Here is a 13292-nt window from a genome sequence, read left to right as displayed (position 1 = left end):
CCCACAACTTCACAGTGGTATTGGTATAATATATCTCTGCCACAATATCCATTCTTACCCAGTGATGCCAGGAAGGCTCCCTGTTTGTATTATTGCTCCTCAGCTAAAAAATCTTAATCATTACCTCCTCCTTCAAAAGAGCAAAAGATTAATTCTCACCAAAGCAACTACCTGGCAGCTGAGCATTATTTTATCTAAAATACTACTAATGGGTTTTTTTTCTGAAATGGGACAATCTCACAAAATAAATGATAATCAGTGATTTTTAATGGCTATTCATTTTACTCATTTTTGGTTCTTGGTTCAGATTTCAGCTGATCAACATAGGTCCACCACACTACCTTTCTTTCAAATGACTTCTGTCCTTTTAGTTATATGCTGAAGCCAAAGAAAGAGTGGCCTTGATGGCAGACACCAAGGTCTGCCATTGTCACAAGGAAAGTTAATATGCCATCTTCACTTCAAGGCATATTAAAAAAGAAAATGCACACCTTTGCTTTTGATGGTTTTTGACATGTAAATGAGTATAGCAGTGACACTTCTATGTTTTATTTATAAGACATAAACAGAATTAATCTTGAGAGTTATTCTGAAGCATTTTGTTGAAGTAGGCGGTCTACTATCATGCTGTAGAGCATAGAATAGCAACATTTACCTTAAAAAGTTCACTTGGAATGGCATCAGGACTAAAATAGCAAACCTCTGGCTCGAATGATTCCAGTAACAGCTCATTCGTTGCTTCAGTATGAACTGAGTTAATTTCTCTAGTAAAAACTTCTTAGAAGAACAATGGTCAGAGAAGAAGAATTGATTCAAAATACATACATTCCCAGTTGTAGTTTAGAGTTCACGTTTGCTATCTTTCTTGTTACTCATTTATTATTATTATTTTTAGGTATTATTTTATATATATAATCTCCATTATTTCAAACCTGAGCTCAGTTTAAATGATGTTCAAGCATCTTGCAGACTTTTACTACCCTAAATGCAAGTGCAGCTGCTGAATATGTCAACGAAGCCAAATGGTAGCAGCTGTCCAGATTCCACTCTGGAATGGTGACTTATCAGAAAAAGGAGAAAATCCCATGATACCCAGGTTTTATTCTCCAAATGGTTTTTTAAAATCCTACAGTGCAGTATAGTGGCAAAAGAGGGCTTACTGAAGCTGATAAAAGCAGATTTCTGGCTGAGATCAAAGCAGAAGTACAGTCAGAGTTGGAGTAGCTTTGACTCTGCCAAGGAGCTCACCTGATGATGAAAATATCTCTTGTATTTTCACAAAATCTGAGGAAAAAGAGCTGATTTCTAAATCAGACTGGACAGTTTGAGAAAGGCATTGGTTTCTCACTGAAAAATGCTTTCTAGGCAGCACTGTAGCAGCAACCTGGCTGGTGGCAGGACAGACAGATGGCTGCACATCCACCTGCAAACTGAAATAATTGTATCACCAAGGATTTCTGAGTCACAAACAACAGCACAACACAAAAACAGCAAATAAAATGTACCCTCCTACAATTGTACCAACATTTTTTTCTGGATGCTTTGATTGCAATGTAAGCCTGGCAACAAAGCACCCCCAGTGATTGTGATTACCAGCTGGCTATTACCAGAGACAGACACAACTCAGCATTCCTGTAAATCCAGGACTCACCACCACTCCTCAGCATTCTCAGTCTTGTAACTCAGTAAAACAATGCCTATGAAACTCTTTTCTTTGCCATCAGCTATGGCTGGTACATTCCACACACATCTAATGTATCATATTCAGATTCCCTGACATCCCTCAAGTTCTTTGATAATAATTTAGTTTAAATAATCCTGTGTGCTTGTGTATCTTGTAATCAGGACTGACTGGAGCTTCAAAGGGAAAATAAAAAGTGCTACAAGAATCAGTACTAGAATGGCTTGATGGAGAAAAATATTTCAGGATATGGAAGACCAAGAAGAAATATCAATACAATGATGTAAGAAAAATCTCAATTGCTCGACATTTCATGGTTCAGAGGGCTCTCAAACAACACCTTTGCGGCCTGTTGCAAACTGGGTTTAGTGCAGCCATGTTAAAGGACTGGGACTACCTAAACCAGATACTTTAACAAGTATCTGATTTGAATTCTCACAAAAACATTTACTCTGCAAATTTCTTACATTTTTTAAGCAATTTATTATCATCTAGAATTTGGTCACGGATAAAACCTTTCTTCTTCAAAGCATACAGCTCTGCTGCTCATCCATTCTTGCTATTCTCTTCTAAGAAAACTGCAGCTCCCACTATGAATACATTAAGGCTTCATAAAACAGCTGTCCTTAAATGTCTCATCACACCTCTCCATAGACAAGTATGGCATAAAGCCATATTTCTGGTTTTGTTCTTCACATCCATGTCAGTTCCAGATTCACAAATGCCTACAGACATTTTTTGATAAATCTGATGAATCTTGTTACTCTTGCAATAACTTCCACTTCCAAGTGCCATTGCAAGGCACCCAAAAGAGAAAAACTAGGAAAAGTAGCAAAGCAGACATTATATTTCTGCTTGTTTTCCAATGGCTAAAAATGCAGACTCCTTTAGCTTTGCATCAAAATATTAATGTTAGCTTCCCTTTTATACTTCCAGATGAGACCTTGTTTACAGATTCCCCTGCAGAAAGCCTCTAAAAGGCAAGTTGGGAAGCACAAAACACTGAAAGACTGACTTTTATGACTCATTTGAAGCAGCAACACAATGTTAAAAGAAGCTGAGTGCCTGAAAAATTAAAGATTTATAAGAAAATTACCTCCACCAGTTACTGTTTAAAAGGCAAAGAGTGATCAAAGCATAAACTAGATTAAAAGCAAATATAATCTGTGAATTTCTATAATTGCTAACATAAAACTTATACATACTGAAGAAACAGAGCAAGTGTTGCTACAAAAACAAAACAAATCTTTCTAAATCTTGTCTAGTATTTCCCTATTAGGGAATTTTTTCCAAATTTGATAGATTTTACAGGAATCCATTCAGTTCTATTAGGAAAACATTAATGTGCCTGAAAATATCAAAGAGAAACTATCCTAATCACAAATTTATAGCACATGTCACTTGTTCCAAACATCCTTCTAAAATAAACCAACTAATAACTTCATTGTTCATTACAATGTTTCAACAAAACTACACTTAATAACAGAGAATAACACAGACTGCACTGTGGGGGAATGCATGTGAATTCACCATCAGGAGGATGTGGTGCATGCCCACCACAGGCCTTATCCCAACCACAATGTAGGACAACCTACAGATTCAGCTATAACCTTTCTAATGAACATTCCCAATGAAGTAAACCTAGAAATAAGGGGAGGGGACAGAAAAGGAAAATGGGGTTTGGGGGTTACCCATAGATCCTTAAAATTGGATGGAAGGTAGGGAAGGTAATGAACACAAAATCCTCCAGTTTGCTGCTCAGATCCAGTACTTAGACTGCTAAAAGCAGGAATTTCCAAATGTATTTGCAGCAACCCTGTAGGCCTATATCTTTGTATAAAGAAAAGGAAACAAACAAAACAAACAAACAAAAAAAGGGTTACAAAGAGAACATACAAAGATACGCTGATTTAATGTCCTTACAGAAGTAACCTTCTAGTAACCTTCTACCTTGTTCTAGCTGACATAATCACTATTAGCTATTGTCACTGCAGAATACTGATTTAATGTGGGATAACATGTCCTGCACCAATGTTATTTATGACCTCCTTCTTCCTTTTAATTTTTTGAAGATGTTTCAGAATTGATGGCACATGGAAACAATTTAATGAGACACTTAGAATTTTCATCATAGGTTTGTACCTTAAAGTCACATCTGTCATAGGATTAATTTCTGCTGTTATAACTATAAAACTCAACATTTATCATCTTTTAACTGATCTTAGTTATGATTAAAATGGTTTCAAACTGTAATTAGATAACGATAAAAATACTTTATGTGTTTTCACAATAGATTGATTGAAATCACATTTGCTTTGTTCTCCACATAGCAGAAAAACCAAAGTAAGACATCAGTCACATACAACTGCTGAAAAGGTTTCTGTCCTGGACTTTTACTTTTCTGTCCATCTATTCCATCTTCATGGCCACTAGGTTCATATCCTAACACCTTGCTTATGCTGGTAATGCTGATTACAAGAGCCAGAACCATTATTTCCAGAACACTGTTTTCAGATTGGTTGTCATTCAAGACAAGGAACCAGCCATGATTTAGACTTCCCACTTCCTAGCAAAATATTCCCACACCATAATGTGAGAATAAAGAATTCTGTCTCTTTCTCTTCAGTATATTACATTTCTTCTAGCTTTCCAACAGTTAATGTCACACTCAATTCACTCAAAACTTCAGAAAACACTATTCTAAACACTTTTCTTTTGCAAAATATTTAATAAATTTTAACTCATGCTGGTCACCTACATTATGTATTACAAAAAACTCCCAAGACAACAATTTTAATATATTGCAGGTGGGGAAGAGATGGGGAGGTTCACCGAAGAATTTTTTTATCATTTTCTTGGGGTAATTTCTTGTGTTCCTCCTTTACAGTTAGAATAACACGTATTCTGTTTAGTTCTAAATAAAACATGCAGTAAGGTGAGATATTTCTTTGGCAGACCAGACGGCTAATTTATGCATGAAATGCAATTTATAAAGCTGTTTAAGCACTTCCAGAAGCTCGCATAGATTCCATAATATGGAACTCTCAACCATGAAGGACAGGCTAGGGCCCACATACAGGTATAAACAGGATACTGTGAAATGATATACGGAGGTAGTCAGGCATAAACCAGAAAACGATTCATAGATAGAATTTTCTTCCATCAGTAGTAAAACTCTGAGTAGCTTCAGTTAAAGCAGCATGTCTGGAAAATCAGAACCAGAAGAGTATTGCACATCATTTAGACACATCTCCCTGCTGATTTTTGCCTTGCAAAATGAAAGTGCAGGTCTGATTTGAGCATTTTGCTGTAGTCTCTTGTCCACTCTCCTTTGTCAGAGCATGAGAGTTAATCACATGTGGTCATTAATCTACAGCATGTCACCTAAAATTAAGAATTTGCACAGTTGACAAGAAACCATAGTGCCCAAGATGTAGGTTCTGATAACCAACATTCAGCTGTAAGGCGATTTACATTTAAAAAAAATCCAATTATAACTTTCTATGCTCCGTGTATTGCCAAAATGAGGAAGTAATAATAATTACAATACACAGACTCTAAACAGCTATGAAAGTGTTTCTACTTTTTCCTACACTTTGTACAGGTCCTTTCACTGGCTTTTGTGGCTTTCACAAAAGCCACCAACTGTCACTAACACAGATTTTGTATAAAATTTTCACAAATGACTGCAAAAATTACATGTTAGAAAACCAGATACAAAGTCTGTGGGAACATCAAAACTTTCAGTACTTTGATTTCCTCTCCAAAAATTAGCATTCAAAATTGTGTCCAGTACTTTGTGCATGCAGTTTAGTACCCTGTCATATGAAACCTGAGCTTTGCTGATAGAGATCTTTAATACCTTCTCTTCAGCCTTCCACTGTAGGAGCTCACTTACAACTGCAGTCTTTCCTGCAAACAATAATCTAAAAGCACAAGGCTGACAGTTCGGTAAGAGTAGGTGCCTGTCAGGCAATGACAGATAGTCATCCATCCACCCATCTATAATGACAGAGCCTAAAATTACTATTTTTTAAAATCATTTGGTGTTGTAAAAATGTCTTACAGAGAAGGAAACATAATTTTAAGAAACCGTTAATGTTTAGAGCCAATTAAAACAGAATTCTTTACAGTACACAACTTTTCTCAAATTCATTTGAAAAGCCAGAACTCCAAGAAAACAGACATTTTCTCTTCTGCTTTTGTGAGCTTGAAATGTGTTTTTTCTCCTCCATAACCACAGGAGTGATCAGACCTAAAGTAATATTTTATGAGGTTGGCCTGTCTAAAGAACCTTGATTCTTTCCATCAAAGTCACTGTGAAAAGGTACATGTAATTAACAGCCAAGCTATTCAACATTAACATTAAGCTACAGTGGTTTTGCTCTGATTCTTTGCCCATAAAAGAACTAAGAGAAGGCCTCCAGCATGAGCCAAAGGGCACAAGATCATCCTTATGAAATAAAAATATTTCTAAACTAAGGTGTGCTGTCTTCAGTCTAGTTGTCACAGACAAAGTATCTGATCCTAAAATATAATTGTGTTTGGGATGTATAACACTCTCGTTAAAACAATGGATGTAGCAACTCCAAAATTCTCTCTGTGAAGGGAATAAAAATTCTGATTGTGATTTTAATAACATTTCTTTTTAGAAGAAGTAGGAGCATTAACAGAATGAATAAGATAAGCCCAGTCTTAGGAGCAAGGTTGAAGAGGAGAGTACTTGGGCACTTAAAAGCCAAGGTTTTAATCTCAGTTCTCTAGGAAAAAAATACTGCCCTAAAAAGCCACCAATCTTTCAATGATTTCACTTGCCACTGCTATCTTTCAACAGTTTCACCAGCTATATATGTAAAGAATGTTATAAGTAATATAAGTAAAAAGTGGAGAGGGCAATTTAGATATATCAGAAAGATGAAAATCCACAACATTTAGGCCAGCTAAAAGTCCTGAACCCTTATTTTTCATTAGCAGATACATCTAATACATACTAGGATCCATAAGCTAATACAGAATGCTGATTTTGATCAGAATAAAAGAAAAACCATTACTATATTTTAGTCTATAATTAAAAATAAAATTTGAGGCTTCTGCAAATACTAGCAAATGCTCTGTGTGCGTGTGTGTGGGTGTGGGTGTGGGTGTATATTACCCTTGATGCCTTAAGTCAGGAATAAATGCACATTTAAACTAACCATAAATGGGATTGTAGCAATGACACTCCTATTTCAGTGTAATATCTTGCCATAAGATGGCCATGATTATACTACACTTCTCTGTGTGGTAGAATGATAATATTCTTTTACATTTCAGTATCACTGATGCTGTTTTAATACTGATACAACTTTGTACCAAAGCTCTGATAACATAGTTAAATATCTGGAAGTGGGCTTCTAAGCTGAGTCTAGTTTCCCAGCAAAGAACACTCTCCACATTTTCAGATCCAGGTTTTTGTCTGTGAGGCCAAAATTGTAAAGCACAAATGCCACACAGACACCCAACCTCTATTTAAATATCCAGCTTGGATTCATGGTGCAACTAAAGGTATTACATTTTAGCTACCAATTCTCATGAAGCATAATTTAATTTTCAAGAGCACTGGTTGCTTACATCTTCTATTGAATTTTATGAAAGCATTGAATAATACTTAGTTATTTTTTAGATACCTGAATTTGCATTAATTTCAATAATAAAGAACATCAGCTAAGAACAACAAAAAAAGGATTATATAGTTGGGAAAGATCAAACAAAGAAAGATTAGAATTATTTTACAAGATTTAAGTATTACAGCACCTTTCTAGCGCTTAGCAAATGCACAATGATTCTAATTCCCTGCTCAAGGAACCACATAGCCTAAAGTCATGGCAGATTTGCTTTTCACAGTCGGCTGTCCCAACAAGTTCTGATGAATTAGAAAATCTCTCTGTGCTGTTTCTTAGAAGAAGGTACCTATGGAGCAGCTGTGAGGGTCCAGGGAACTGGGACTGAGAGATTTATGCTAATAAAAATTCACTTTAATCTTTAACACCCTTAAGTGAGGATTTACATGAAATCCTCTCCTTAATGTTCTAATTCTAAGCCAGGAGGAACAATTTCTGATCCATGGTGTCCATGACACAAATTTAATCCACTTAGAGATCAGGATTCATCTCACCTACAAAACATTAACCATGTTATGGTGTGAAACAGCAAAACTTTCATTAAACAGCATTCTTTGGCAGAAAATTTGACATCAGTCTGTCTGTCTGGGATCCTTTAAGGTCTTATACTAGTTTAGTCTATTTTGAAGATACCCTATTGAAAATACAGCCAATGGAGCCTGATGAATTGCTGATCTAGAATAACTTCTGTTATTCCACAAAGACAAAAAAGCACTTGAAGAAATTCTCTCCTTGTCACAACCAATGCAGCATTAGCATGGCATAGTGCCTAAGGGAGCTGTGAGAAATGAGTCTGGAGGAGACTGCCAGAACTCAGCATTGCCACATAAACTGAGCACTGAACCTCAGAAACATAAAAAATTTCTGAAGCAGAACACATTTGGTATATTTGTCGCTTTCTTGTCCTACTTCACACAACCAATCCCCTATAAAATGTTTAAGAGCTCAAGTCAATGCCTAAGCAAGAGTCGGAAGCTTCACTTTTCTTAGAAGTACCATAATTTGAAAAAAAGTGATGAAAAAATTATGACAGCTGATGAACTTTATGAATTAAACTAGCAGAGACTTTGGAGATGATTTGTGGATGGCCTTCCATAAGTAGGTGAGTTGAAGACCACAGTATCTAGCATGCAATACATACAAAGAATACATTTATAATTCTGGCTCTTCTGTTTCCACTAGGAAGGATCTAAAAACTGAACTAGCAATTCCAGCAGTTACCTAGAAGAAAACACTGCAGGCAGTATCATGAGAAAAAGGGTTGCCTCATGGTACATGTCAAAGGTCTCCAGGACCCAGTCTGTGCCTCAGATAAGAGATACAGCAGTAGCTCATCTAGCAAATAGCTACAGTGAAAGCCTTGAGGAACTGCTCCTTCCCAAGTTGCCTGCTAAGTGCAGTCAGCTTGTGAGCATGGGACTGCCACATGGCCCTGCTCTCCTGTGACCTGCTGACAAGGCCCCCAGGGCTCTCAGTCTGTCGGGGTCTCCTGCTGCAGGATGCTTGCTAATCCATAGAGGTATATCTCACCTTTGGGGTCCTATCTCTACCAGATCAGCCTAAACTTTCTCAGCTGACAGGAAAATGCAAGTTTTTACAGTGGGGAATTCTCAGCCCCTGAGCCCCCGCCTCAAATATGATAGATGGGAGATTGTCCTTCTCCCCTTGAACAATGCCAGAAGTCTGTGGAGACCCAAGAGCCCAGCCAGAATTCCATTAGGTGACATCCCCTTGTTGCTCAGCCCCTGTTTGCTGGTGTGTCTGATGAGGTGCACTGATCATGGATGTTGTTGTCCTGGAGACACTTCTGGCATTACAACTGAAGTGCCTCAGTAGTTATTTTAGAGGACATTTACTCATATGAGCAAAATCATGGCATGTAGAGCCACTCCTGCTGTCTGCTGAAGAGAATATTACCTATTATCCCTATATTACTATGAATATGTCAAGTGGTTTTTGTATTCTGCATAGACACAATCTGTCCAAGACAGTCCAACACTGTGTCAATGTGAAAGCTTTGACAGAAGTTTTCATAATCATATTTTGGTGACTAAACTGCTGCAAAGATCAATAAAATAGTGGGTCTGCTCAGATTCCTGAAATAACTCAAGATATGGTAAAGGTGCTGCATTGTCTCCTTTTTTTTTTTAAATTAAACTGCAGTAAACAAATCTAGTATTGATTGGCTCAGAAATAGATATAAGAGGGAAGTCTGCAGTGCAGGAAGATGAGAAGAGTTTGACTAGATATTTTCAATTAAAAATATGGCATTTTCAGAGCTATAACATTTTGTGACACAGAAACACTAACTGATTTCTTGATTAAGTGGAAAAATATCTATGGGTCTCCAAATAGTTTATGCTACTTTTTCAAAACACAGAAAATACTATTTTTTGTTAGAATTTCTTTTTTATGTCTGTACATATAAACTTAGCATATAAAATGAGGATAAGAAATAAATTTAGTATTTCAAAGTCATTTCAATTAGATGTTTCAAGGTCCCTGACTGCATTTTTCCACAATATAAGTTCATTAATGCTTTAAAGGGTCCATATTTCATTATGGGAAAGAAGATATTCAAATAGTGAATATTTATAGGGATAGAAAAAACAATTTCCTGCCCTGTTGCAAAGAAACAGTTTTTATTAAAAATTGCTTGGCTTTTTTAAACCATATACAAAATAATGCTTTTATTCACTCTAATTAATTAGAGTGAATAAAATAGATAAGAACTCTATCTCCACAATCATGACTTCTGTGACATAAATGTTATATGCAGGGAAGAAAATTGTCGCACAAAATCACTTCATTTCCAGCAGGTAAGTTGCCTGTAGAGTATCTTATACACAAAAAGCCTTTTAAATTGCTTGTCTTTTGTACTTCTGTAAAATGCACAATCACTGGGGAAAAAAACAAGCTGAGAGAGATAATGACAGGCAGCCTAAGTATACAGTAACTGGCAGGAAAATTTCTTTTCCAAGTCAAACATATTTGGCAGGCAGGTCTATGGAACACATATTAGCTGGCATTTATATTGGAAATCAGAAGAATGTTCTGGTAACAAGTACAATCTTTTACATTCTGTCAGACTCATATTTATTTTGTTCAGCCCAATCATCCATTTCTCACTTTCTGTTATTATATCCTGAGCCCCAGCTAGAGACCCAGCTGGTAGACATAGCAACGTTAAAGCCAGGTAGAAGCACTAATGAAAGAGCTGAAAATGACAACAGCATCCAAAAACATGGAGGTTCATTACTGAAGAAAAAGCATGGCTGAATTTTTAAATCCTTCCTGGTTCATTGGCTAGCATGAGAAATATAGATTTTAGAAATAAAAGACAAATCCCTGCTATCCATAGGTTAATACTTTACCAGACCAAAGTTCTCAGCAGGAATTTTCCCACATGATGGTAATGAGCTCTATTAAAAGCTTGATGGACTAACTACATTATTTTTAATCATGTCAAATCTGTCCAAATCCATACAGTAATTTAATTTGTGTCCAACATGATATTTTCTCCCTCCAAATCAAGCCTTTTTCCTCCAAATAATTTTTCTTTGATCTTTTCACAACCATTAAAAAAAGATTCCCATACTGGAGTCTCCCACCACTGTCTGCACTTGACAGTGTGCCACCCACACAGTTTTGTGCAAGTGTTAAGCCTACAGTATTCATAAGCTCTCTAAACTGTGATTCAGAATATTTTCTACAGCAGATGTTTTTCCTTGCTTCTGCTTTCATATTTAGTAAGATTGTAAAAAAATTTAAAATCAGCATATATTAAAAATAAAGATGATAGAAATATAATTGTCTCCAGCTGAAGACTGGAAGGAAAACCTCAATTCAAGGACATCTAAACAATCAGCATCCAGGTCTAAGCCCATCTGCTAAGAAGTGAGATCATCTTTCAGCCCCCCATTTTTACTTCCACTGAAATGATTTAGAGGGTGCGGGCTGTTTAACACACATCTGCTTTGTTTGCATTGCTCCAGTCTTTTGGTGTGTGTATACAATGAGTGAACTTCTGTGTACAAATCAAATAATCAAAGATAGCCCAGCTTGTTCTGTGTGTTCAGTTAAACACATGAACATTTGAATTACTAGATGGGGACAGTGAGGCACCTGCTGTGCCCTTGTGTGAAAACAATTTGTTCATCTTTTTTAAATGTTGAACTTTAGGGTTTTAGGGTTTTTCCACTGAACTCACAAATATTCAAAGACTACTGCACTTACTGCACACACTTCAGCATTCTTGAGTAAACATGGTCACAGTGCATGTATCACTTTGGTTGGGGGGAGGTTTTGAGCAAATCAGCCAGATTCTGCTGCAGGGTAAGCTTAAAATCTAAGACTCAAATCCACATTAAAATGTATCTGAGTAGGGTATATATATGTCACTATTTTACTTTCCCACAGTTTCATATCTCCGTTTAGTTAACGTTAAGCTATTTACTGAACTCATGCAACAGATACGGAATTTACTAGATAAATCCAAAAACTCATGATATCACACCCAGTGCTGATATAAACAGTTGCAATTCATTAATAACAGATGTAGGAATCAGCCAATGGTGTGTGACATAAAATAATTTCTCTCACTCTGCTTTCACTACCACTCTTTATAAACAAAGATACAAAAACTTCAACACCGGCATTAGTGTTATTCCTTATTTGACTGTGTATTTTTTACTGAGGAATAAACAGATTAAGAGAGTTAAAACGTAAACAACTACAGAACAATCCTTAATTTACTCTACTTGAAATCCTAATTTTAAAGTCACCCTTCTATTCAGGTACATCCAATGCAAAGCAGAAACATTAAGACTTCATTGGCTGTGAACACAATTCCTCTGTTAGGAGAAGCATTTCACCAACATCCTGTCATGCACACATCACATCCAGACTGAATGTTAGTGTGAATGGAATTACAAATCCAAGAAAAATAAAAACTTACCTTTTAACTTTCGATTTTGTTTTGGTTCTGTTCAGTTTTGTTTGTGTGTTGTGGTTTGGGGTTTTTCCCTATTTCTTTCACTCACACTCAGGAGCTTGGAAGAAAAAAAAATAATGCATGCTTATTCCTACCATAAAATCTGAGTTTATGAAAGCTTGAGATTTAAGAATAAAAAATGCTCAGAGATGTTGCAATGCATGTTGTTCAATGTAAATGCTGTTTCACATCCTATTATGTAACATTCAGGAGAGACACAGGTGAAATAAACAAATGGTGCTTCAAACATCTTCCAGTTCCCTGGCAAACTGGCCTGGCCAGCAAGCAGCTCCTGGAGGAGGCAGAGCCAGGACCTTTACAGTGGTGCATAGCAGGAGAGTGTGAGGTGGTGGGGATAAACTGAAACATGGGAGGTTCAGGCTGGTTGTGAAGAGAAGCTTTCCCTCTGTGAAGCCATCAGGTAATAAAGCAGGCACCCCAGGGATTCTGTGCCATCTCCCTCCATGGAAGTTGTCAAGACTGAACAAAGCCCTGAGCAACCTGGTCTGAGCTGATATCTAACCAGACTTTGAGGTTTGAGTAGATATGCCTGTAACTTAATCATTGCAATAAGATGCTATAAAGGCAAGGACCTTCCTTTGCAGTCGTAAAGATGTGATCAAAGTTTTCTTCTCCACACACAATTCAGTCTGTTAAGAGAGACAATTCTCCAACTGTATTTAGCTTTGGTACAATCTCACCTGGAGTTCTGTGTGAAGCTCTGGGTTCCACCATTTCAGGAGGATGTGAAGGTGCTCAAATACATCCGGAGGAGGGCAACAAAGGGAAAGGTGGAACGTTCTATGGGAGCAGCAAAGGATTTGGGGTTTGTCTAGTTAGGAGAAAAGGAGGCTGAGGGGTAACCTCATTGCCCTATATGGCTTCCTGAGGAGGGGAAGTGAAGGGGAAGGTGCTGAGCCCTTCTCCTTGGTATTCAGTGATAGAACACATGGCAATG

The sequence above is a fragment of the Melozone crissalis genome, unplaced genomic scaffold, assembly GCF_028551555.1.
Source record: "Melozone crissalis strain CALT ecotype California unplaced genomic scaffold, PUWL_Pcris_2 ptg000045l_1, whole genome shotgun sequence".
Lineage (NCBI taxonomy): Eukaryota > Metazoa > Chordata > Aves > Passeriformes > Passerellidae > Melozone > Melozone crissalis.
Note: the sequence above shows the minus strand (reverse complement) of the source record.